This window comes from Lissotriton helveticus, chromosome 7, assembly GCF_964261635.1.
Source record: "Lissotriton helveticus chromosome 7, aLisHel1.1, whole genome shotgun sequence".
NCBI lineage: Eukaryota > Metazoa > Chordata > Amphibia > Caudata > Salamandridae > Lissotriton > Lissotriton helveticus.
The window spans coordinates 1,301,046,423-1,301,071,968 of record NC_136068.1 but is presented as its reverse complement, the minus strand read 5'-3'; the positions used below and the strand labels follow the sequence as shown (position 1 = coordinate 1,301,071,968).

The following is a 25,546-nucleotide window of genomic DNA, read 5'->3' as shown; positions in this document are numbered from 1 at the left end:
CACTGAATGCCCTTCAACAGCCGTGTGGTCCTTATGACTGTCGCCAAGGGTTCCAAAACTAGGGCGAATAGCAACGGTGAGAGTGGGCACCCTTGCCTCGTGCCTCTCGCTAGCGGGAACTCCCTCGAGATGTGGCCATTGGCCGTCACTCTTGCCACGGGTTCAGTGTACAGTAGCCTGACCCACGATATGAATTTCGTGCCAATGCCCATGTGAGCCAGGACCGCAAGGAGATAGTTCCACTCCACCATGTCGAACGCCATCCTGGCATCCAAGGAGAGCACCGCCGCTTGTTCCGTCAGTAGTGGAGCGCGTGCCATTACGCCGTGAAGCCGGCGAAGGTTCATCGCTGTACTCCGGTGCGGCATAAACCCCGACTGGTCCGGGTGTATCAGGTGCGCCAGCTGTGGCAGCAATCTAGTGGCCAACAGTTTCGCCAGAATTTTACTCTCTGCGTTAAGGAGGGAAATCGGGCGGTAAGATCCGCAGTCTTCCGGGGGTTTACCAGGTTTTGGTATTGCTATTATTGTGGCCGTACGCTGATCGGGTGGCAGTCGCCCTTCCCCCAGACACTCTTTGTACATGTGGAGTAGTGGCGTAGACAGCGTCTCCGCCATGGTCTTGTACCACTCAATCGGCACCCCATTGGGGCCGAGCGCCTTCCCTGGGTGCAATGCCGCTATAGCTGCCTGTATCTCCTCGGTTGTCAGGTCCGAGTCCAGCTCGTCTCGTTTATCCTGTGGCAGAGTGTTGGTAGGTACACCTTCCAAAGACCCCACTGCCATTTCCCGGGTTACTACGACGTCAGGGGAGTACACTGATTGGAAATAATCCGCCAGTACCTCCACTATTCTTGACGGGCTGGTCTGCACCACCCCGTCTGGGTCCCTCAACTGCAGAATGGCCCTCTGCCCTCCCCTTTTCTTTTCTAGCCAGGCCAGCAATTTTCCCGCCTTGTCGCCCACGTCGTACACCCTGTTCGTTGTTGCTGCCATTGCGTCTACTGCCCTGCGGCGCTCATGTTCTGCGTGATGCTGTTGACACAGCCGGAGCACGTGTTTCGTGTGCCCGGTCGGGTCTTTCTCATGATCTTGTGTGGCCTTGTCCAGTCGGTCCTCCAAGTCCAGCAGTGTCTGACGCTTCGTGCGCTTATGGTGTGTTATAGCGGAAACGGCCTGCCCTCGCAGAACTGTCTTGTAAGCTTCCCACAAGGTTGTATGGGAGCGCACCGACCCTGTATTCTCGGCAAAGTAAGACCTAGTGCCCCTTTTTAGTGTTTTGGCCACTGATGGTTCATGAAGGTAGCATGGGTAGATAGGGTAGGTGCGTTTACGTGCATGTTCACGACTGGAAAGAGACAGTGTCAGTGGGGAGTGATCAGAGATCCCTCGTGGACGGATTTGGACTTCGGCTACAGTGAGGAGCCCCCCCCCCCAGTGTGAGGAGGTAGTCAATTCTGGACAAGCTGTCATGAACCGCAGAATAGTATGTGTACTGACGGTCACCTGGGTGGGACTGCCTCCATACATCCACCAACCCCTGTGCTTCCATGAAATTGTGCAGTCGGGAGGGCCCCGGTGTTTGTGTGCGCACCGGGAAGCGGTCCATCGTGTTATGTGCCACGGCATTGAAGTCGCCCCCTACAATGAGGTCCCCTTCCGGCAGCTCCAATAAAAAGTTCCCCAGCTCTGGGAGAGCAGTGGTATGCAGTGCCGGCGGGACATATACGGACACCACGTTGAGCTAAACCTTCCTTTTTGATACTTATAAGTCACCCATAAAGGAGGCTCTATAAGGCCCTAGGGCAGGATGCAATGTTTTTTAAAAGTAGAACATATGGTTAAAGTTTTACATGTCCTAGAAGTAAAAAACTCCTACAACCAATTTTCACCACTACAAGGCCTATTTCTCCCATTGCATAACTTTGAGTTACCGTGTTACATTTAATAAGTGCTGACTTTTGATTGGGAGGTGTTAGAAATATGCTTGGACTCAAATGAATTGTACTAGAAAAAAAGCACACTGTCACTCTGGGCTCCAAATGGCACACTGGTATGTAATTCATACTAATTCTGTTTCCTCCAACGCTCTACTTTTGTGACCCCATTGCCAAGATGCCACCCAAACACAAGGTCACGAAATAACAAATGAAAATGAGCGTTTAATTCTATGCAGGATTACCTGATGGTTAAACTGTTCTCCAGGAATAGATCAAGTAGTCCTGGTATGATGAATAAAAGTTATTCAGGAGTCTTGCGAGTTGTTTTGATTCCAATTTTATTCCAAAAATGCCAATTTGAGAGAAGCAATCCATTCCGGATTGGTGATATGTTAATTTAAAACATATATATCACCAATTATGTTTTATACATACAAATTGTACTCCACTACTCATTCATCTGTTAAACATTTTCCCACAAAAACATTAAAACACACCCTATCTATATACATACTAATATAATCCATCCACTAGGTGTTTCCACCATTCCAGTGGGAGTCATAGTCCATATACCATCAAAATTAATACATTCTTAGAACCATTCAGTTCTTGAATTCATCACCCAGGTTGTAACAATGGTCTAACCACCCCCAGTGATCCATTATTCCAGACATTTGCCCTCTGTATAAAGACCAGGTAACCATCTCGAAATAATTAAATTCAAATTTTTTTTAGATAATTCCATCAGTGGTCTAACATCCCACAAAGTTCCCATCATTAGGAGACGTGTGGCCTGTATATGGAGATCAGGTGACAGTGGCCTTACATCCCATAAAGTCCCCATTATTAGGAGACATTTGGCCTGTGTATGGAGATTGGGTAATAACATGATATACTTGCAAACCCCTCTCTCCCCATTCCAGAACACACCGTTTAAATACATTTTTTTAAGGATAAACCCAATGTATATTGTCCTCCTCCTTCCCAGGTAAAAATCCCCACCCCGAAAATTGTATCACTCATATGATCAATAGCCCAATGTTGTCTTCCACCCAGTGTTGGCTCCTGTTATCTCATAAATCCTTATATATCCAATTGTGTACCACTATGCGTGTTGCGCTCCCATCTTATATATAGCAAAAGGATTTAATTCAGTATCCTATTTAATACCCTCAATAACAAAATTCTCTTCATCAAACAAATATATTGATTCAAAGACCCACATACCTTTCTAACCAACCCTCAATTTCAGAAAAAAAACAAAAAAGCCACATTACAATTGACCCCAAAGTACTATTGGACCTCACTTACACCAAACTATGGGTTTAAGAACACCACTAAAGTATCCTCCAGTCAATAGTCTAGGCAATCTACCCAGTCGGATATCCTTCCCAGTACTGACCTTCATCCTTTCTGCTTCCTGATTCACGTGTCCTATGAATTCATGCCTAGCTTACAGGTTATCTAAGCCACCTTATTTATATCCATTTCTCAACAAATCACAGCCTTCTGAGAAACCTGTTCCCTCTCTGGTCCATTATAAGAATGGACCAATCACATCACTTGTTTCATCGAAGCCAAAATCCATGCATATATTAAAGAGTGTTGATCGCCCATATTTATGCTCAGATCTTCATTCTGGCCAATCACTGCCACGCCGGACCAGCGAGGAAACCCTACATTATACTAGGACTAGCTATCCTACAATCCGATGCGGACATCAACAATTTGAACCTCAAGTGTCTTTTATTGTGTGTGTCTTTAAGTCGCTTGAAGGTGGAGCCCTTCGTAGGATATCCTGTCCCATGATCTCTAACTCTTCTTCCAGCCAATCACAGGTCCCTGGGCCAGAGAGGAAACCCTGTGTTCTACATAGACTAGTTATCTTCCAATCTGATGCCTGTATCAACAATTTGAATCTCCAATGTCTTTTTATGTGCGTCTTTAAGTCTAACTTTTCCTCTAACCAATGACTGGTCCACCGGACCAGAAAGGACAACCTGTAATTTAAAATCCTCTTATAGGAAAGTCGGATTTTTTATCACAATTCTGCAAATGCCACTTTTAGAAAGTTTGGCATTTTCTTGCCCAAACCATTTGGTGCCTATAGCCACTGAGTCACATGACTGAATGGCTCTGCTGTTAGGGTATTCCTGCCAGATAATGAGACAAAGGGGACTGAGTGTTGGCAGAATAGGCCATCCTTCCAGGATTGCTGTGGGCGGAGCTGTTCCTGACCCACTTACATTTCAAAGGGTCTCCAGCATACACAGAGGAACCTGACAATAGTCCTTTGTCACCCCAGACTTCTTGGAACCTTTTATGGGGAAGGGAAGGACTTTCCAGAATCAGATGTTGGAGTAGCTCAGGATGTCCCCCACTTCCAAGACTTGTACTGGGTGGTATAAATATTGGACCCTCAGAATACCATTTGAGTACTGCCTGGGCCCTGAGAGGACGTGCTGCTGCTACCGGAGGACTGCCCTGCTGCTTGAAGGCTTGCATTGCTGTTTGAAGGAGAATTGGACCATCTCCTTGGACCTGTGTGAGCCACAGAGACATAACAAGCTCCAGAGACCTTGAACCCTGCACCTGGCCTCTGCTGGAGTGAGTTCTAACCCCCAATAGGTGCCCTCAGGTCCTTTACCTTTGGCAGTGATATTAGAGGTGCTGCTCCTGCCAGCCCTAAAAGTTGGCACTTAAAAGAAATTTCACCAGAAGAACCGACAGAAGACAGGCACCTACCTGCCAGCTGGTCCACCCAAGGTGCATCGCGGGTCCATCTGACTTGGCAGCAGCATCCACCTCTACATTCACCGATGAATTTGCTGTATAGGCGGCAGGCCTTCCTATATTCAGCTGCACAAGGCCTCTTTCATATGCACTTCGTTAGGCTTCCATCTCGTTTTTATTTCCGATGTCCATCTCTGTGGCCCATGTTCTCTTCATCCAAAATAAGGGGTAAGAGGTGGGGCAAGGACGTCTCTCCCCCCTCCCCCGATGCCCACCAGCTCATCCAATGTCAGCGATGTCACGCACGTGCTGCCAGCTCTGTATCATCCCCTCCGTCTCATCTCATGCGCAGCTGAGGCACAGCGCCCTTCGTTGTGCAGGCATTCACCGCCGCAGCCCACTATTACATACTCTCGGCCCCTCTGCGTTCTGTGGGTCGCATATGTGGGTCACATGTGAGGCGGCAACCCAGCACCGTCTAGGCCCCTCAGCCTCTAACCATCACAGGGCTTGAGTAGCCCCGTGCCGTAGTTCCGCACGTCCGGCGCACTGCCCTCAGGCTCACCGGAGACCCCTATCGTCTTGGCCCTCCAAGGGCCGCGTCAGGCCCGGAGCTGAACGGATCATTACGGCTGATCTGTCAGGTCAAGTCTGCTCCAGAAGGTCCCAGTTCACACACCTGCATCTAGGAGATCGATGCCTACAACGAGTGCCTCCAGGAAGGCAGTGGAGTGCTGTGAGGCTGTCTATTAATCATGGTGGCTCCAGAGCTTCATGTCAGATGGCCATCTTGGTCGCCACCCTGGCCACGCCCCATCTAATTCGCAAGTTAAGGAATCTGCAGTTAGATGTCTCTATCATTACTTACCTTCGGTAACGATGTACCTGGTAGAGACACAGGCCAGCAGGAGAGTCCTTAACGTCCCACCCATCCTCCTCACTCTGCGAATGCCCTTTGAGGTCTGGTCTTGGTGTTACCAATTCACTTATTTCCCTCGTTGCGTGACCTTGGATGTGGGAGTGGTCCTCCCTTTCAACACGTTTTTTTCTACTCCTCCTATCTCTGCTTTCTTTTCTATTATTAGGAGACTCTCCAGACTTCTAGTCTTGTCTCATTTGTCTTATTGGGGTTGCCATGCCATCCATTTCCCCTTGGTATATGTTCTGTGGAGTGTGAGATCTAATCTTCCTCGCTGAATTATCATCTCTGTGCAATGATCAACATGGCTTGTGTTTCTTTGATTTCTTGACCCTTTTCCTAAAAGACTGTATCTTGTCCTATCATGCCTTTATTCCTATTTTCTTGATTTTGTAAAGATGTTTTCATTTTTATTGGCACACTGCCAGTTTGTATGGCAACTCCGCATTCAGCGCCAAAATTTCTCAGAAGAAACCGACGTCAATGTGCCAGAAGGGACTTTTATGGCTCCTCCGACGTTATGTTGAGAGCCGACGTTGTTACAGAGTCATGCGGCGCCACCCCTTAGCGTACAGAGGTGCTGCAGGAAAAGGTTTCTGGATCCAGTCTTATGCCTGGGAAGAATTCACAAGTTAAGGAATCTGGGGCTAGACTGTGTCTCCGCCAGATACATTGTTGCCAAAGTTAAGTAACCTGTTTTATAATGTGAAAAGAAAAGAATATCATCCGAGCATTACTCAAAAGACACTTTTGCCTAAAGGAAGGTTTTCCTGGCACTACTGCCAAAACTACATAGCATAAGCATTCCATTTAGGGGCATGGCCAAGATGGCGGCTCAAGAGAAGTGTTTTAGAGGAAATCTCTGTCTTGGAAACAACCCCCACATGTTCAAGCTACAGCCGAGGGGCCGGTCATTGAGTTCCGTAGGCCACACAGCGCAGCAAACCGTGGTAGATGGAGCAGTGGTCTGCAGTGGCGGTCCACGAAGATATCGCGTAGATGAAATACCCGACCAATGGGGGCGGATCGACTGCGGCACTGCTTCACTGTAACCCGCTCCTCCGTCCTTGGTTTGGAGGCGTCCTGTCACCGTAAACTAATCCAAGGAACTTGCAGACAGACAAGCAGGTGTGTCTACTGCAGGCAACTAGCCGGGGCTGACTTAGAAGCCGCCTGACAGAGGAGCTGCGCGAGGCCAAGGCCATGACTGCAGGAGGAGTAGCCCCCCAGTAGGGGCCCCTCTTTCCCAGCAGCAGAGCAGTGAGCGTGGGGAGGATTACACCTATATTATAGTTATCAGGACCAGGGCACTGACACCCTTGCCCGCCCACCCCACTTGATGACGAAAGTGGCCTGGCGGCCAACCGCCTCATCGATGCCTGGCAGACCCAGGCAGAGCCCCCTTTAGGAGATGGAGAACCCCAAACTGTGGACTGGAAGGTGGATCCCCATTACAGGAGGGGCCACGCCTGTGTGCCTTAAGATTGGACCTTAAGAGCTTGTCTCCACTGCCCACGGGACAGCTTGGGGACTTCTGGTCATTCATCTTACTTGACTTTGCCGCAGTTCCCCTGGCAGGGGCTGGAGTGGTAGCAGTAGCTGGCCTATCCCTCCGCAGAGAGCCCAATTTAGCAAACTACGGGAGGAAAACCTCCCCCAAAGATATAACCACCACAGAGCTCTCACCCTCACCTGCTCCAGACTCAATACCTGAAAAAGACACGGCACTGGCTCTCATCATAAGGCACTCTTTGTCAAACTTAGTGGGGATATAGCTGCACTCTGGGAAGGCATTGCCACACATGATAAGGTAGTCAAAAAAGATGTGGCGGATCTGGGACAATGAATGGCAACCCTAGAGACTAGCAGAGATGTCAGAGAGAGGGAACTGGAGACTCCTAGACGTAAACTGATAGAGCTGCAGGAATGGGATGGAGAATTACCGATCCACCTTGAAGAATGAAAAAACCGATCCCACTGCTCCAATATCCGGACCAAAGGAGTTCCTCTCCAGGTGGATGCTGGCGTCTTGGAGAGCTACTTCATTCTCCTCTTCTACCACATACTTCCCGACGTGGCCGACAAAGAGATTACTCTGGAATGAACACACAGAGCCAGCCACCCCTCTGCCACACCTGGGCCTGCCTCAAGATACCCTTATCTGTGTCCACAATTACCACCTGTAAACAGACATCATGGCAGAAGTACGGGATCAAGGATCCGTCTTCTTCGAAGGAACCAAAGTTTGGCTCTAGCAAAATCTGTCACTGATTATGCTTCAACTGCAGTGTGCCCTCAAAGTGGCAACCAGCTTCCTGTGTGAGAAACAGATTAAATATAGATGTGCTCACCCCTTTCACCTGATATTAGTTTGGGAAAAAGAAGCAGTTCATACGAACCATGAAGAAGGCTAGCTCCAGCTTGGGACTGCCTCCCTAATCGCACATTTTAGACCGTGGGACCCTGCCTTGAGACACCATGCGATGTAAGACACCCAGCAAAGGCCGTCTTCGTATCCCTAGGAGTGGCACACTCCGGCCTACACAAGATGAAAGCCACCGGGAACGTACAGCACTCCTTCAGTACCTACAGGATCACAGTGCAAGCCAATTACGACACCCAGGCGCATTCACACTTTCCTCCTGCCCGACACTCACATGATCTCCTGCATCTGTCCAAAACGTCAACCACTTGCATCTGTCCAAAGCGTCAACCACTTTTATCTCCCCCAGGTGGCTAAGGTGCTGAGCCTCAGTGTTAGAGGCCTTAATGCCCCAGCAAAACGGTTAGCCCTTCTATCCCTCTTGAGAGACTCCCAACTGTGATATAGCTCTCCAACACGATACACATCTTAAAAAAGACTGGAAAAGTCTCTGGTGCTGCTGGTTCAACAGGAAGTTCTTCTCCTCAGGGCCCAGCAAGAAAGCTGGAGTAGCGATATTGTTAACCAATACATTCCCTGGCCAAATTGTACGAACACAGGCAGGAATCCCTGGGAGGCTCTCTTTTTGCGAGTTGCAGTAAACACTTAAAGCTTCAACCCTCCGACATTGTATGCTCACGATGATTGCATGGGACGCTTTCTACTTCATGCTCCGGGCCTGGTATCCGCTTCCCCAGACACTGACTCAGTGGTAGGGAGCGATTTCAGCCTTTTCCTGAATAACTCCTAGGATATATCGACCCAGGGGCTAAATCAGTCCTGAGCCTTTTCAGATGGATTTGGGATTACTTGATGCTTGGCGGTTTAAATACTCATCATCTAGGGCCTACACCTTTTTCCCGCACTCCCCCTAAACTTATGGCCCGATTGGTTCTGTTCGTAAATGGAAAATTTACGAACAGAACCCCCATGTCGGCAGACGTTACGCGCGCCTTGGAGGAACAAGTGTCACGCTACATTTAATACGGCGGTGGATGCTTTGGAGAAAGTGGGATACTGAACAGGCTCCCAGATTTTAACAATATTAACCTCATGAGGGAACTTGCAAGCAGGACAGTAATTTTATACAAATGGTGGGACATGAGAACCAACACTAGCTGTCAGCACTGAAGGGGTAAAAATCAATAAAAGAATCATCAGCACCATAGACTACGGAAAATGGTAATTTTATGAAGTCCATTTTATATTAAAAATCATGAGACCTAACGTATATGGAGGTAGAAGGAACCATTATCAAACAATTGTCAATCTTTCGACTCTGACTCTAACGGCAGCTGAAGAACAGCTACTTAGCCTAGGTTTATCGCATTGTCCATTGACAGACTTTGATTATGCTTCTACCAGAATAGACATTTTCAAATTTATTCGCAAATTAAAGCTGCGCAAATTCTTTAACATTAAGGACGGTCTCGAAAACAGTGGAGTAACGACCACAGAACCGTCCACCAGCGCCCTTCAAGCTAGGGATATTAGAACTTTACTAACTGTGCAACAACTGGGCAGTGACAACAGCCAAAATGATTACAACCTGACCACACAACAAGAACTCGTGGCAGCTGACATCCCACAATCCGGTTCAGGCATGAGCCCATTCAAACCTGGGTCAAATTTCATGCCAATGATGCCAAAGGACTCCATCGATTCCTTTCATGAAGTGGTTACATCTGATTTGAAAAAGCTTTACCACCAAGTGAAACATCGAAAAAGGATAAAAAGTCTTAAAGAAAAGCAATATTGGGCCCTTGTCTCAAAACTTAGGAATGACCATAAGAACATTGTGTGTAGCTCTGACAAAGGGGGAAATATAGTAATCTGGCCTCAAGCAGAATATATTAAGGAGGCAAATAGACAATTATCAGATACTACCTGCTACCAGATTTCAAGTGCAAAACAGTATGAGCTGGCAAAAGATTCCCTCAAGAAGATGCTACATAAATTCAAAAGAGACGGACTAATATCCATGCAGGAATTCAAATTCCTAAACGTCGAGCAACCCATCATGCCTAGATTTTATTTAATACCTAAAGTACACAAAGGTGTACTACCAACGCCGGGCAGACCAATAATCTCTGCCATTGGAAGTATGGGAGAACACTTGGCGCAATTCATCGACTATTTCCTACAGGAACTGGTGATAAAGCTACCCACTTTTATCAAGGATACTGGTGATTTTTTATCAAAAATCAAGGACATTCCATGGTCAACAAATCTGCTTCTTATAACTTTGGATATAGAAGCTCTTTATACGAGCATAGAACACCAAGCAGGTCTAAGGGCTGTAGAATACTTTTTGGGCACACGACCTCTCCATTGTTACAACCACAATAAGATGATCTTGGAATGTGTCAAGTGGTGTCTCCACCACAATTACTTTATCTTTGGTAAGGATGTTTACCTACAGAAGAGAGGTGTTGCCATGGGGGCCTGCTTTTCCCCCAGCTATGCGTGTTTACACGTAGGCTGGTGGGAGAGGTGGGTCCTCATGGGGGAGCACTTTCAAACATTTTTGGAACATGTCACTTTATGGGTTCGTTTTATAGACGATGTGTTTTTAATCTGGAGAGGGGATGAAGAGAGTGCCAGAACATTCATCACAAGTCTTAACATTAATTCTGTAAATTTAAAGTTTACATCAAACATCAGCAAAGACTTTGTAGATTTTTTAGATGTTAGAGTCTCGGCCAGTAACAATCAATTATCAACTACCCTCCACAGAAAGGAAACAGCTGGGAACTCAACGCTACATGCAAGCAGTTCCCATCCACGCCACGTCATAGATAACATACCCTATGGCGAATTACTTCATCTAAAACGTATCTGTAGTAGTGAGGAGGAGTTTGAGAAATGCACTGCTGATGCAGTAACTAGATTCAAAGCCAGAGGATACAATGACAAAATCCTCAATATGGCGATAAACAAAACAAAACAAAAATCTAGAGAATCACTGTTTCTCAAGAAGCCCCCCACAAACACAGAATCAACTGAATGTAACATCAGGTTCATCACAGCATTTAGTTGTCAGGAAAGAAAGATCAGGGCGATCCTAACCAAGAGTTGGCCCATTCTAAAAACAGACGGAGTGCTGGCACCCCAGCTTCCCAACAATCCCAATGTTGCATTCCGTAGAGGTCCTTCCATGCGGACCCTAATATCCAACTCCTTTCCTGAGCTCCCTAGAAGTACATCTTGGTTCAAACCCCGGCCGGGGTTTTACAAATGTTCGAGCTGCAGAGCTTGCAAGTTCGGCATTAATACGACTCATTACAGCACCCCCTTCAGTACCATTCCTGTGGCCATCAGGGACAATTACAATTGCAAGACGGAGTATGCTGTATATGTTCTGGGGTGCACCTGTGGCCTGAGATATGTTGGGAGTACCAGGCTACAGGTGCACGCCCGAATATTGCAGCATCTCCGGGCAATTGTTAATAACGACAGTTCTTACCCTGTCGCAAGACATTTTAAAAGTGTACATGGCAACAATCTTGAATGTCTTTCATACTATGTACTCACCGCAGTACCAAAAATGCGTAGAGGCGGCGACAGGGATAAAAGATTACGCCAACTGGAATCTAAAACTATATTAGAACTGGACAGTAAGGTCCCGAATGGGCTTAATACAACAGAAGATTTGTACCATTTCCTATAGGGCTCTATAGGGAATATGGAAGGGAAGTTACCTGATATGACTTGTTGATCTCGAGGTACATGCTGTGGTGATGTCTCTCCTTGAGTTTATGCCTTTAGCATCTGATGTCGCACTACGAATTGACATTACTAATTGAAATGATCTATGCTGTTTTTTTTGTTTTTCCTTATCTATTTTGTATTTGTAAAGGAAAATAATTTTTGTTTTACACCTAGGGATGGACACACACACATTTACTTTATTTCCATATGGTGGTACAGATTTGGTTTATTAAATCCAACTGTAGGGGCACACTTTACATTGACAGGGTCTATGGGAACTATCTTCTAGAATTTCTTTGTTGTTGGTTTCACGGCACTACTTTATCTTGAATATCTTGTGGTCCTTCTATTTTTTGGGCCTGTAAACATGAAGGGGTTGCCATCTATATGAGATGTCCCCAAGCAATTAATGCATACTAATATTGACTGAGTAACATAGCATAGTTTGAGGTTTCAATCCAGAGACATAGACATTGCGATATTTTGCACATTTCAGAAAATGGAAATAACGGCTTTTTTAGAAATTTTGATATTTCAATGTGTTTTTTAGGTATTTATTTGGTACTTTTTAACACATGCCGGACCATTTTTGCACGGTGCACTTTGTATTAACTATTTGCTCAATGCAGTGATTTGCACATTTGCACATTGCACTTTACATATATTGTTTACATAACGCAGTAATTTGCACAGTATATTTTTGCTGCTAGACTTCAATGTTCTCTGACCAATACATATGGGAATTGATGAGCCTACTCTAGTCGAATAAATATAACGCATTTATGCAGATATTATTTGCCATTTTTAAATATATTTATCTATGTGATAAGTTGTGGAACCATTTTGCAATATTCATACAACTGAAATGAAATGTTTTTACATTTATATGAAGTATCCCAGTTGACCCTGCAGTATTTTGTTTACTTCTATTAATCACATGGTGTATTTCACAACGTATATAAATCAGGCTTTTTAACATGCATTTCAATGTGATCAAGGGCATCTGCCCGAAACGCGTCAGTCCGCTGTATGCTTTTGAAGATTGGTGCTTGAAAATAAAAACATCTTGCCTCAACTTCGGGATTCACTGGTCTCTGTTCGCCACTGGTTGGAGGTTCGGGATCGTTTGTTTGGATTATATATATATATATATATATTCCTTCTCAGAAGGATTGATTTTAAGCATTAGCCAGCGGAAAAAGAATACATGAAGTATCGAGACCTTTACTAGGCTGAAGTTCGAGTGGCTATTAATGAAATGTCTTATTAAGACCATAACCAACAAAAAGAATAAGATAATCGCTTTTGCAATATATATACGGACTCATAAGAAGTGGCCGTTCTCGTGTATGAGATATTTTAAATTGTATGTGGGATTCTACTATTGTTTCCTGAAGAAGGTGTTGGCTCCCAAATATTGTGCCCACCGAAACGCGTTGATGCCCTTTTGTGTCTGAGTTTAAGTACTGCAAATATTTTGTGACAATAACTCTATTGTAAATATGAAACTGGACATCAGAGTAAATAGTGATATTTGTCAGTAGCGTACTTATCTCATGCTAATTGGATCTATCAATTCCTTTGGTTTTTTTGTTTCCCACTCGTGTAATGTAATGATTTTTATTGTGAAGAATTGTGTCTTTCTATTTTAATGTATCTGATGTCAGGAGAAGATCAGTATCTTTTAATATATTTTTGTGATTCAATAAACTGTGTTTTTAACTAATTTTTCCTTTGTGCTCCTGTGTGAATGAAGTGTAAGGTCAGAAAGTGTCCATAAATTTATAAAGTTACACCCAAGAGGGAATTCTTATTTGACAATTTGTCGTGTGGTACCTTACCCTCTTGGTAGTCAGGGTCCCTCTCTTTTGCTAGAGACAGTTCATTTGATGCCCAGTAATCCCACCATCCAGCGCAAGGTTTAAGGGTGGGCCGCCTTTTCCAACTCTGCAGCCTCCTTCTGAATCTGTGCCCATTGTAGGAAAGGTTCCCAGATGTCGCGGGGCCTGGAGGTGGGTGACATGACCTCCCAGAATGTAGTCAGTTGTGTGTGCCCATATGTTACATCGACTAGCCAACCCCTGGACGTTCTCCTCCTACCCCAACACACCGCCTCCTACTCTTGGCAAATAATAAAAGCAGCACATGCAGTTTACGTGTTTTTGGCAGAGTGTCTTTGAAGTATCCCAATAAGCCTAATATGGGAGATGGGATGTCAGCCCTCCCCACAATTTGGTTCATTGAAGTAAAGATTTTAGACCAGTAATCAGTGAGTGCCGGACAAGCCCATGCCACATGTAAAAACGTGACAGGGGAAAATCTGCAGCGCCATCAACCCTCATTCTCTCTGAGCCGCATCCTATGTCAACTAATGGGTGTTCTATAGAATCTGTGCAGATAGTTGAAATGGATCAGTCTCAACCTATAGTTGGGAGAAATTTCTGTGAGCTGCCCACAACAGAATTCCCATTCGGTTAGCGGGGTGGGCAGGTCGTCGTTCCAGTATTGCATTTGCTTGTAGAGTCTTGTGACTAATTTGTGATGAGATGGGGAACCTACCAAGCTTTGGGGTAAGGGGGGCGGGGTCGAAATTCATCATCAGGAAATAGATCATCAAAGGTATGGAGATGCAATTTTTGTACTAGGGATTTGCTAATCCCGTCCGCAATACAGGGCAGCAGCGGGTTTTGTGCCAGAGATATCGAAGTGGCATATAATACCGGGACTCCCGCCCTTTTACGCAGCTCCTCCCATGCCCATCTCAACATACCTGCAGTGTCTATGTCCTCTCTGGGGCGACGTGCTGGTCGACAGATAGCTACCTTTAGAGGGACAGGTGCAACAGCATCCTGCTCCACTGCCACGTGGCTTTGGAAGAGCGTCGGATGCACCCAGAAATGCAAATATTGGGCCTGAGCGCAAAGCGCGTACAAACGCATGTCCGAGGCGCCCATGCCTCCTTGACGCAGTGGGTGTGTCAACATATCCCATGATACCCTGGCCTGTCCACCCGCCCATGCCAAAGTACCGAGGTGCGACTTGAGAGTGTTAAAAAAATGTGACGTAAGAGGAATCGGGATATTAGCAAATAAAAACAAAAACTTGGGCGGAATGACCATTTTAGCTAAGGCTAGCCTACCAATTAGGGACAGCGGCAGCTTCGCCCATATTTTGACCTTCTCCTCTAGCCACACAACAGCTCTTCCATAGTTTAGATTCCTAATCTCCTGTACATCCCGGCTGATCCATATGCCCAGGTATTTGACTGCTTTTACTTCCCACTTCGTGGGGTACTCGGAATCAACCCTCTGCATACTTTCCGTCAAGGGGAATATCACCGATTTTGACCAATTCACAGAGATCCCAGCCAAGCCCCCAAATCGAATGAATTCCTGCAAAACTGGGTCCATATTATCTTCCGGGTTGACAAGGTAAAGGGTCACGTCATCGGCATATAGAGATATTAGGAGGCTCCTGGAGCTGAACCCTATGTCTCGAGCCGTGTGATGCTGTCGGACGCGGGCGGCCAGTGGTCCCATTGCTATTGCAAACAATAACCTGGGTGGGATCCATATATTATCTGTGAGTGTTATTGAACCAAGCTAATGCAATTGAGTCCATGAGGGACTGCAATCCCTCGGGGCAGATCTCTTGCATTGCAGAATAAAGATGGGAATAAAAACCGGAGAATGCAGCCAACATTTCCTCCTGCCCCCTGACCGTGATGTCTGGTGTGGCGTGTATTTCATGTATGTATGTATGTATGTATGTTGTGGATCTGGGTGGCTTTATCATACAAGCCAACGATCATACTAGCCAGCGTGCGGCCTGGTCTGTCTCCCTTCCCGTATCTCCTCGCTTCTGCATGTTTACCTAGAAATTTAACCTCATGCTGCGCTTCCTCAGAAAAATCTAGCAGCTTGGCCTTCAGCAGGCCAGTGGTTTCCAGTTCACCAGTTGCGTAAAATTGCTCTTCCAGTGCCTTTATACTAGCCTCTATGGAGACAAGCGTGTCTCTTATTGCCTTCAACACTCCCGCTTGCCTAGCGATGCATTTGCCTTTCATTACAACATTAAAAGCCTCCCAAAGTGAAGCTTCGGTGTCAACCGAGCCTGTATTTAGATCAAAATATTCATTTATATCAGACCGGATCTTTTCTTTAAAGGCATCGTCTAGGAGAGCATGTGGTGGGAGGCGCCAGGAGAAGGCACGCTTTCGCAAATTTGGGATCGATAGTTTCAAAAGACATGGAGAGTGGTCGGATAGTGATCTAGGCATGTGTTTTACATTCGTGGCCCAAGTGGCAACATCCCGGGACACCAAACAGTAATTTAAACGGACCATGCATTGTGGTGATCAGAAATGCAGGTACCCTCCCTGAGTGAGGGATGTCTGGCGCGCCATATGTCAATCAACCCCCCATCATCCACTATCGCCCTCAGGGCGGCGCTAGCCGCTGGGTGCAAGGTGCGGGCGGCTCCCCTCCTGTCCAGGTTGTCCTCTAGGATAGCATTGAAGTCTCCTCCCCATAATATAGTAGTGCAACCCGACGCCCTGATTTTAGTCCAGACAGTATTAAAAAAGTCTGGAGAATCGAAGTTGGGGCCATAGATGGCTGTAATAGCTATAGAGACACCACATAGCAGCCCCTGCACCAAAATGTATCTACCCTCTGGGTCCCCGTGTACCAACCCCTCCTTCCAGTCCAACCCCCGTTTAAGCAGAACAGCAACCCCCCTTGCGTAGTTGGAATATATAGAGGAGTAAACATGTCCACAATGGCTATGGCGAAGTCTCTGCGATGGCGTAACCTTCAAATGAGTCTCCTGCAGTATACATATGTCAACATTATGGCGGGATATATAAGCATGAACCAGTCACGATTTCCTACCATCATTTAGCCCTCGAACATTCCAAGTAAAGCAGTTTAGCGCATTAAGAGACATATGCAAGGTATTTACTCACACCTATTGTGTATGCATCTACAATTCTGGTACTCCAACCAGGTATGACAGAATTGTGCCACCAAATTACACTGTATACTGGCAGTAAACGATGAAACAACCCCTGCCCCCTTCCCACCTCCCACTCCAACCCCCCCAATCAGGTTGTAGTATAACCACACTAGAGAAAGGAAAACGTACATGTAGATGCATTAGAACCAGGATTCTTCCCATGGGGGGGCAGCGGCACTGGCCAACTACCTTGCTTTGCACAAGGTGGCCGGGAGTTCTGCGGATGATGCTACCCGCCCAAAACCACAATCCTACAAATATAGAACAAACAACGTAATATAGAGCATCGGGACATCTGGGAAAGACTCACTCGACAATGCACAAGTCCCACATCTTAATACTGCAAGCAGCCAGCATATAGACCATACGATACCCAGATTAGTCATTGTCACTTAGATGGTCTCCTGATATCCCCGCGACCTGACGATTTCCCTTAGTCTTCTTCACTCCTACATGCTCACAAATTTTAGTACAGATTTCGCGTCTGTGAAAAGGTGGAAAGTTCCGTCAAATGAGACCTTTAGCTTGGCTTGGTACAACAGTGAGTACGGGATCTGCGCCTGCAATAGGATTCCTTCTGCGTGGAGAAATTCTCGCCGCGCCGCCTGTACCGCCGGTGTGAAATCAGGATAGAAGGAGATGGTGTTCACTTTATGCGTGATCATGCATTTCTCCCTGGCCATCCGGAGAACAAGGTCTCTATCTTGATAGTTTAGGAGCTTCGCTATGATAGGCCTGGGCGGTGCACCAAATGGGGGCTTTTGTCCCAGGGATCTATGGGCTCTCTCTACCACAAAAACCGGGGAGAGATCGGGGTCAAATAGTTCATGCAGCAACTCCGTTATATAGGTCTTCATTTTAGATATGGCCGTCGTCTCCGGAATCCAGGTGATGTGGAGATTGTTGCGTCTCGATCTCGCTTCTAAATCATCATTCTTAGCTCTGATGACCCCCAGCAACTTGTCCATGTGGAGCAGCTGCTCCTTTGTCTCCACCTGGAACTCGAGATACTCTGTGTGAGGGTTTTCCAAGACATCAAGGCGCGTCCCATGTGTCGACACCTGCGACCTGACTGAGTCCAGTTGTGCAGTTAGGGTGTCAAGTTTAGTGTCTACATTTCGGAGGCTAGATCGCATCTCCAGCATAAGCGATCTCAGATCCTCCCCTTGGTCTTCCGCATGTGAGTCTTGTTGAGCCTCTGCCAGTACGTCATGCTCTGACTCTGCATGCCTGGTGGAGCGCTTATTTTCAAAGTTTAGTTTTGGTTGTTTGGCGTCTTGTTTGCCCATGGTTGCGGAGGCACCAGCGACGCGACAATGAAACCAAGATCAGGACTTACCCGACCACACAATAGGAGGCCGCGGTGTCTCGTCACCTGTGTCGCCAGTGTACCGTACTTCCCCCGATGGCGCACTGTCACCACCGTGGTCTCCGCACCGTACTCTGCGTTGTGCAAAGCCGCCACACCCCTCGGGCAAAGATTGTAGCACTTGTGTCTGAGAGAGCTGGGCAATTTAATACCTGTGGCGTCACCTGAAACTCACAACAGGGCCACTTCGTCCTCCAATCACCTCGATGGCCACTACTCCGTCAGGTCCACTAGCTGCGGCCAACGCCATAGCCCACAGTTCCGAAGGGCACAAATGTAGAAGCATGGAGACCATGCGGCAATTGGTATAAAGACAATGGTGCTCCCTTCCAAAATACACTGCAGATGCCCCTCGGTCGCAACGAGAGCCTCCTCTGAGGCCGCCACAGTCCCAGCAATCACCAGCGTCTATTGCTTGCACTTCACTACTGTACCAGCCCGGGTATCATAAACAGTGGGTTTTCCGCCCGCAGTGGCCAGCAGTGCTGCTTGTGTTCGCCCCAAAATGGCGGCCGGGTAGCCACACGCAGGGTCGCAGCCAGCCACAGAGCCTCTCCTTACAGAGCCGGGGCGTGTGGGCAGCGCTCGGCTTTCTTCATCCCAACTTTATTTTCTGCAGCCCAGGGCTGGGTATCAGCAGCGAGTACACTCTCTTGGGCACAACAACCGACAGCGGCCCAAGGCCCGCAAAAAGCTGCAGGCTCGATTTTCAGATCTGCCCGGGCCCACGCGGCAGACGGCCCCGGATGCTAGTCCCGGCTCAGCTCCCTTCTCACCCCATGAGCACACGGGCTCCCAGCAATTCTCCACGCCCTGTCTCCAAAGCGCACGTCGTGGACTTCAGCACAACCGCTGTGAGCCAGACGGATTCCCTCTCAGCGACACTGGGCCCGCACTCCAGCAGCCGCAGCAGGCTCGATTTTGGCGCGCCCCTCCAGCAGCTCCACCGGGAGCACGCGATTCACCGGCTCCCAATCCTCACTCTGGGTGCCTCGGCATCGGCGCTCCAGGAGATCTCCGAATCTCTCCCATCAGAGCCCCCGCATGCTTAGCTCTGCATTGAGTGGGTTTTGGCAGTTCGGCACCCAGCCAGAGTGCAGGAATTATGAAGGATTTATTCCCGGCCGGCGGACCGCGCTAAGAAAGCGGCCATTCCGCTGCGCAGTCTGCCACGCCTGCTCCACCTCATAGTTAAAGCTAACCATTCACTTATCCCCTCACTATTCTTGTCTGTTAATGCCAAGAAGGCATTCGACTGTGCACACTGGCCTTTCCTTAGGTGGGTGATGGAAGGGCCTGAAATGGTTATGGAGCGGCTATGCAAACCCTGCAGCGGAAGTGTGAGTTAACAGCTTCACATCCGAGCCATTCGCAATAACAAGTGGCACCCATCAAGGCTACCCCTTATCTCCTGTCTTCTTTGCGAAGGTACATGGAACCGTTTGCAGAGAAGATCAGAATAGATGCAGAGATTAGAGATATCCCCTTCGGTGGCTTGGACCATAAAATAGCCCTCTATGCCAACGATGTCATGATCTGCCGGACACGAGCCCAATCCTCTAATCCATCCCTCATAAATTAGCTTCATTCCTTCAGAAACATATTGGGCTTCAAAGTGAATATTCATAAAATGTTTCTCCCAGTTATAGGCTTCTTCAGGGCAAAATTATGTGTCTAGCCAGACACAGGGTTAAAAGTAGATACGTCGTCACAAATAATGCACCAGCATTCCACAAAGGCTTCTAGCCGCAGTAGGCTCAAAATTCCCTCAGTTAATGGCATCTTGACGAACAAGGCTCTATTCCACTATTGATGGAAAGACCATCACTCCATATGGCGCCTTGTTAGGCTGTGTGTAGCTCAACCGCAAGTGTTCGGCCTTAGCAAACCGCGAACAGTATCGGCGTGCATGCCTCCTCTATAAAATCGCAGCCTATTCCAAGTCATATGCATGTTTGCCTTAACCCATATTATTGTATGTCTGGAAACTGCTGACACCTCATTTCATAAGTCACCTCTCCTTTGAAAATCATACCCCGGTACCCTAATAATATCGAACCTCCTGTGGATGATCCTGCTGTCTACTATTTGTATGAATTCACAAACCCCTCTCCCTCTAAAGATCACACCTAGCTCCTGTTATTTTAATCGACCATATAGAAACTGGAGTACATGCGTGGAATGTTTTTCGTAAAAGCATAAAACCAATCCCAATAACCAACAATAACCACTGAAAAAAGCAGTACCCTTGGGTTCCAAGGTAGCATGCTGCCTGATGTAATGCGCTTCAATGATCCAAGGGTCGTAAGCGCTATATACTTGCAATTGCAATACAGTACAATATATAACTGTACTGGCCCATTCTAATATAACCCTCAGTGGTTGGGCAGTCAACTGTTTTAGTTTACATAGGCTGCATAATAATTCCCTGATACTGCTTAGCATTCTTACTTTAATAAAATAAAACTGCTATGGGTCATGACCATTACCTATGTAGAAGAAAGTACAACAATTTCGAGAGCACATAGATACTAACATTCATTTTAATGAAAGCTAGCCAGTGAGAATTCAAAAATAAAGCAAGGCAATTGCACTGTAAATGGACCAGAGCTTCGCCCTTGATCAGTTGGAGCGTATAATGCCAAAATCCATACATTCGTCCATCATAAGTTAATTGAAACAAGAATATGTTACAGGAGGTAGAATAACTGATGGCAACTAATGAGCAGGTGTGAGGATCTTCTTGTAGGAAAGAATGTAAGAAGTTTTTAGGAGAAGAATATAGTTAACATTAACAGGATCTAACACTATTACTTTCTAAAAAACTCACTTCACAGTGTCAAGGTCAGAATGAGGCTTACCCAAAAGATGAAGTATACAACATGGAGATAGAGAAATCTAGTAAATGTAAAATGTGTGTAACTATGTAAAAATACTAAGACTTTAGTTGTCTTAAGCTGGTATATAATTGAAATATCGATAGTTTAATAAAATGTAACAGCACACTAAGAAATTGGAATATTATCTGTGGAGTGACTACCCACCTCAAGGAATAATCACAACCCATGTCACGGTGACCCGTCAAGGGCACTATATTAATCAGATTTCAAACCCCTGGTAGCTATGGCACAAATCGCACACAGGCTTAACTTCAGACAATGTGTAAAGTATTTATGCAGTACCAAAACAGTAATAAAGTTGAACTGCTCAGCAATAAAAATTCGAAGCCAAATTAGATAAATAGAGTTTAATGTAATAAAATAATACCAAAATGACAAAAATCCAATAAGGAGAATCGGGGTATACATTTTTAAAGTTTGTGGGGATAGAGCTAAGAAGCAAAAAGTGCCAATGATCATCAGTATTTCCAGTTGAGACCTGGGTGTAATTTGATGCCGACCACAATAGAGTATGGGTCGAATACACTAGTCTAGTCAAGTTCGTCTTCTACGGTGAAAACCGGTTTTGAGGTATTTTCACTGGAAAGATATGTTTATCATTAAATTCATATATGTTATACTTTTAAATACCACGCACCCTGCCATATGGGCAATAAGGCCTACATTGGGCTGATAGGTCGAGGATCAGATCTAGCAGAGTTCTTCAGCACTGTGTACAACATATTCATGAAGGTGTCAATGCCTTACGGAGCCCCCTAAGGGCTGGGGGGCTCTCACTGTTCATGCTGTTTCCATTTGACGTCTCACCTTCGGATCCGGCACCTTTGCTGTACTGCTTTGACCCAGCACTCCTGTTCTTGCCGTCACAACTACCTTCTACCTTCATGACCAGCACCGCCACTGCCACCACCGGCGTCACTGGCCCCACAGATCCACGTAAAATCCCTGCTTCACTCCTGTAGAGAGGCACAGAGACCACTGGAAGAGGAGGCTTACTGTGCACATCTCCATGAAAGTTTGCAGTGCTACCCTTTGGATTGACATTGGCACCTCGAGTTTTCACCAAGATGATGGCAGTGGTAGAAACGTGTGTCAGACGGTCCGTTGTGCCGATCTTTCCGAGTACTGTAGTTTGCAACTTCTCTAGCTCAAAGGGGATGTGGCATTGACAACATGAGGGCCTATTTAGCTGCCTGGTCTGCTTTCCTCCATCTGCAGGATCAGCCATCCCTGTTTAAGTACCCTATTGTCTTACATTTTCTTAAAGGCCTGACTAGCCTTTTCCATCCCACTCCATTTGTAGTTCCTCAGTGGGACTTGAATTTGTTTCTTTATGTTCTTGATGGGGATTTCGTTTCAACCCCTACACATTTGTACCCTCCGCATGTTGACAACTAAAACATTGTCTTGAGAGGCATCACGTGTGCTAGGTAGGCCAGTGAGGTGCAGGCCCTGAGCTATGCCTTGTTCACTACCTTCTTCCCAGACAAGTTGGTGTTGCAAATCAGCGCTGCTTTCCTTCCCAAGGTGATCACTCCTTTTCACCTGGCCCAATCCCAGTACCCTTCTAACCTTCTACTCTCCACCTCATAATTCGTAGGAGGAGCAAATGTTGCATTGGTTGGATCCTAGGTGGGTGGTTAATTACTACATACAGCGCATCAAAGAATATCGCTCAGATGGCTAGCTTTTTGTGGACTATTATTGAGCCAAGAATGGGAAGGAGGTACAGAAAAGGGCTCAATCCGATTAGATTATCCTCTGCATTAAGATCCTCATCAAGAAGGAGCCTGAAGCAATCTGAGTCCATTCCACCAGCTCTAAGCCCACTACTTCGGCACTTGCTCAGGGTGTTCCGTTGCGGAAATATGTAAAGCAGCGACATGGGCTTCCCTGCACAGTTTTATTAAGCGTTACTGCCTTTTGATGCGGAAGTACAATAGGACAGGCACCTCGCCAGTTGCGGTTACCACAAATCGGTAGTGGGTCAGGGTGGAGGGGCATGGGGAGGGAGAGGAGATAAAATACAAACAAAAATAATAATACTCACATGCCAGCCGCCGGCTGTCCGGACACCGCCTCTCTTCCATCTTCTTCCTGGCTTCTGTTAGAGCAGGAATCAGGATAGGCTACCCTAAGCCAATCACAATGCTGCACTGCAGCGTTGTGATGGGTCTGAGCACCGTGATTCGGCGCCTAGATGGGGAATAGGTGCCTGGGCATGTTCTCAGAACATGAGAAGTGCGCATGAATGTTTGGCCGGCCAAACATTTGTGCGCGCTTAGGAGGGTGCCACCGCTTCTTCCCCCTGCGCTGCCTAGCCCAGCCCCACAAAACTGCCCTAGCACAGAAAAATAAAATGTTAATAACATGGTGTTATTATCATTTTATTTTTCCTTTTTTTGCATGTTTTATGGCAGTGGGGCGACGTTCCTGCAATTTGCTAGATCCATCTTGCAGGATTTTCTGGTCAGAAACATCCATCAACCCTCCTCGTGGTCAGGGTATTGCTGTGAAATCTGTTCTACAGGTGAAGAATTTGCAAGTAGAAGTATCCATCAAAAGACAAGTTTACTTACCTGCAGCCGTGGCCTGTGCAGGTAAGAGTGGTGGGGTGATGGGGCTGGGTGGGAGGCAGATTTCGGCAGACGGTGACCAGGGGAAATTAATTAGTTATTTAATTTTCCCTCATCATCGTCCGTCAAAATCCACCCTCACCCGGCCCCACCGCTCTTACCTGCACGGTCTGCGGCTGCTTACCTGTGGTGACAATTTTTTTAGTGGATACTCTTATCTACCTGCAGATTCCTCACTGACCCGACTACCTCCCCATTTGGATGGATGAATCATAGGGAAAGGTAATAAGATTCAATACTATATCTATATTTTGTTACTGCAAACTCACAAATTTTCACTCCCCCTCTCTTCGATGGCTTGGAGGAAAAATTACGCTGATGCGCTGAGGTAGGCACTTTATGGACTCTGGGAGGTTGCCTGGCATCAACTGTGTCCAGTGCCCTCTACTGGTGGAAACACAACTTTTCAGTTTTCCAGATCTAGTCTCACTCACTCCTGGGGATTGTTCTACAGGTGAGGAATGTACTGGTAGATAGAGTAACCACCAGAAAGTTTGTAACTGGAAGTAATCCCATTGGAGAGATTTGCCAAATGGTAACATGGACATCGCTCAATACCTTCGCCATAACACTACTGTTTTCACCCCGATTTTGGAGCAGAGACTTGGGTCAGTCTTTTCTCTGTGACATTGTTTCTTTCTGAATGAGTTTACTGTTCTGTTCAATGTTTTAAGGTTTATTGAAGATCTCCTGATGAAGGAAATGTTACGTATTGGTGACCTGACTGCCTCTCCTCTAGAACCATGCCAAAAGATTAACACAGACCTCTGCAGCCCCTTCCTAAATCCCTAGTAGATCTGTGAGAGGCCATATTCTGTAGGGTACGACTGTCACAGAACTGAATCCCTCCCAAAACCTGTCTCATTCAAACCACAGTGTGGCACACAACTACACACTTGGCGCCCCGCAACTCGCGGCGCTCCGACCGTCGCATCTCTCCACAGGGTTATGGTTAACAATCAGGCAATGTAATTTTATTCCTGATGATGATCCTATATCTTGTACAGGATCGAAACGCCGTCGACAGTTTATGTAGTTTCACACTAGTTTTCCATTGTGTCACCCAACTGTGTTTACTACTTGTGGTCAGCTTGGTTAAATTCTAATTCATTACCAGCGCCCCCTTAATTTTAGAATTGCCTGCCATTTTTTTTCCCTCCCCCCCCCCCCCCCCTCTTTATGTAATTTTGGTTTGTCTATCTTGTGTTATGTGTACTGGATACAGGATTGTATCCCACTGTATAAATTGTTCACCTTATTTTGCCAAATCATTTACATTGATTAAATCATTGTCCGGCTGGACAAGTTTTGCTTATAGCTCACATTGTTGTCTATAATTCATTAATTGCCCCTTATGCATTTTGCTAAATTAAGGACCTTTGTTGTCTACTATAACACAACTACACACTGGCATGCACTTCTTACCTGCCCCTTCCTTTTCTACTTGTAACTTGTCTTTTAAAACAGCTCTCAACCGCTTCTCCTTGAGTAACACTTCCACGCCTGCCCCCCTGATTGCTTCCTGTTCTGTGTTAATTTTCAATCACACAGGCTGAACACCTAGTGAAACCTACGGCCCATCCTGAGATCCCTATTCTTGCAGATTTCTGACATCCTGTGCCATTCTCAGTATTATGATAGGCTGTTATCACATTTCTTACAACCTGCAATACTAATCTGAACTAGAATGTCCACAGTCCCCTCTATAGTCAATATTCATTGTTTCTGTCACTCTCCCTTCAGCCAACCTGCTTACATCCTCCTAATTGTACTTTCTATTCCATCAGCCTTCTTTCATTTGCACTATCTTACCCTCTATAATTCTAATTTTCAAAGTCTCAACAGTCTGTAAACTGCTGGTCTTTAGACTCTTAAGTTTACATGCTCTCTACAACCCTTCA

The 25,546-nt window shown here is 46.4% G+C and overlaps 1 protein-coding gene across 9 annotated transcripts in view; it reads left to right on the top strand.

Moving 5' to 3' along the window:
* Nucleotides 1-25,546, top strand: part of EXOC7 (exocyst complex component 7) — a 339,430-nt gene that overhangs the window by 312,295 nt on the left and 1,589 nt on the right. The gene's annotated exons all lie outside the window — the stretch shown is intronic.